This window comes from Gossypium arboreum, chromosome 6 (assembly GCF_025698485.1).
Source record: "Gossypium arboreum isolate Shixiya-1 chromosome 6, ASM2569848v2, whole genome shotgun sequence".
In the NCBI taxonomy this organism is placed as follows: Eukaryota; Viridiplantae; Streptophyta; class Magnoliopsida; order Malvales; family Malvaceae; genus Gossypium; species Gossypium arboreum.
Window position 1 is genome coordinate 48,357,343 of NC_069075.1, and position 2,439 is coordinate 48,359,781.

At 38.5% G+C, this 2,439-nt stretch overlaps 1 non-coding gene across 1 annotated transcript; it reads right to left on the reverse strand.

Moving 5' to 3' along the window:
* Positions 1 to 649: 649 nt before the first annotated feature.
* Positions 650 to 756, reverse strand: LOC128294987 (small nucleolar RNA R71). The gene has a single exon (XR_008285294.1). It is a non-coding gene; the product is annotated as a small nucleolar RNA R71 (small nucleolar RNA).
* Positions 757 to 2,439: the final 1,683 nt, after the last annotated feature.

The following is a 2,439-nucleotide window of genomic DNA, read 5'->3' on the forward strand; positions in this document are numbered from 1 at the left end:
CCATTGTCAGGGAACTAAGATATTAGGAACACTCAATTTTTATTACTTTAGCCATTTATTTTTACTGCAATTTAGATTTTATTCTAATTTTTATTACTAATTCTTCTTTTTCCCTTTTTCTGGCAGGTTCTTATAGTTTATGACTAGAGGAAACCCGTTAGGACCATCACTTTTTGATAGTGAGATCGATCGCACAGTTCGCAGAAACCAAAGAGAAATAAGGTGAAGCTTATGTTACACAGAGAGCAAGAGGAAGATACTTCAACCACCACCGGGGAGATGGCTGAAAACTAAGAAAATCTGCTACCTCCTGCGATTGCTGTTAATCAAAATCCTACCTAAACCTTCTTTAACAGGAACTGAATCGAGCATAGTTAGACCTGCTGTAGCTGCAAATACTTTTGAACTAAAACCTAACACAATTCAAATGATACAGCAATTCGTTCACTTGGCAAACTTTTTGGAACTATGCGATACATTTAAAATCAATGGTGTTTCTGATGATGCCATACGTATTTGGTTGTTTCCCTTTTCATTAAGGAACAAAGCTAAACAGTGGTTGAACTCATTACTACGAGGGTCAATTACTACTTAGGAACAAATGACCGAAAAGTTTTTACTAAAATATCTTCCGCCAGCTAAAACGGCTAAATTACGTAATGATATCTCTTCTTTTATGCAGATGGATTTAGAAACACTCTACGATGCATGGGAGAGATACAAAGACCTTCTGTGAAGATGCCCTCACCATGGGTTACCATTCTGGCTACAGGTTCAAACCTTTCATAATGGCCTAAATCCTTCAACTCGACAAATGGTTGACACAGCTACTGGCGGAACAATCAATAATAAAACACCTGAAGATGCTTATGAGTTTATAGAGGAGATGTCACTGAATAACTATCAGTGGCAAGTTATGAGGACAAAGCCAATGAAAACAGCCGGTGTTTATAACGTCGATTCGATCACCATGCTCACTAATCAGGTAGAACTCTTGAATAAGAAAATTGATGATTTTCTTAGTTCTTCACAGGTTCACCCAGTAATGTAGTGTGAAGCAAGTGGAGGTGGATCAAGCAATTCAGAATACCAACCTTATGGCCACAACATGGATAACGAGCAGTTAAATTACATGGGTAATAATCCTTGATCTCAAAACAATCTATATAGTAACACTTACAATGCAGGTTGGAGGAAACACCCAAATTTCTCATGGAGAGGCCAAGGAAACCAAAGACCACCTCCAGGCTACCAACAACCACCTTACTAACAAGAAAAGAGGCCGAACCTTAAAGAGATGCTCTCAAAGTTTATATCGGTGTTAGAAACTCATTTTTAGAATACCGAGACAGCACTTAAAAATCAACAAGCATCGATCCAAGGGCTCGAAACTTAGATTGGACAGCTTTCCAAATTGATTTCTAAACGACCACAAGGTAGCTTGCCAACCAACACAGAATCTAACCCAAGGGAGCAACTCAATGCGATTACTAGTCAAGATGAAGAAGGGTTAGTTACACCTGTACCAAAACCAAGGCAAGAAACTGAGATAGGCAAAGGTAAAGGTGAGGTCAACCATAAAGAGCAGAAACTGGTAAGTACCGAATACAAACCTCGTCTGCCATACTCCAATGCGACAAGGAAAGACTGCTCAGATGAACAATTTGGTAAATTCCTAGAACTTTTAAAGAAACTACATATTAACTTATCGTTTATTGAAGCACTTTCGTAGATGCCAAACGCAGTCAAATTTTTAAAGGAACTTCTAGAAAATAAACAAAAGTTAGATGAAAGGTCGCATGTGGAGCTGAACGCGGTTTGCTCAGCCATTCTTCAGAATAAGCTACCCAAAAAATTGAATGACCCAGGGAGTTTTACAATTCTTTGCTTAATTGGTAGTTTAAATGTTAATAATGCATTAGCTGATTTAGGGGCTAGTATTAACGTCATGCCTTACAAAATGTTTAAACAACTAGGTCTTGGGAAACCCAAACAGACTGGGATGAGTATTCAATTAGCAGATAAAACCATAAGATTTCCTAGGGGTACTATTGTAAATGTGCTAGTTAAAATCGATAAATTTATATTTCCCGTTGACTTCGTTGTTCTAGACATAGAGGAGGATAGCAACACTCCTTTGATTTTAGGAAGGCCCTTTTTAGCAATTGCTAGAACGATTATTGATGTTAGCACAGGTGACCTCACACTTCGTGTGGGAGATGAAACAATCACCCTTCAGGCTCGCAATTCCGACAACACATTGAAATTGAAGGTGATTGTCTAAACCATTCTACTAAAATTGACAATATGGTGCAACCTACTTTGCAGGAAATGAGTTTGAAGGAAGTACATGAACCACTTTCAAGCAATAGTAGAGGACCATTTGTGACAGCCCAAAATTGACCCTAGTCGGAAGGTGGTCTCAGGACCACAAAACCG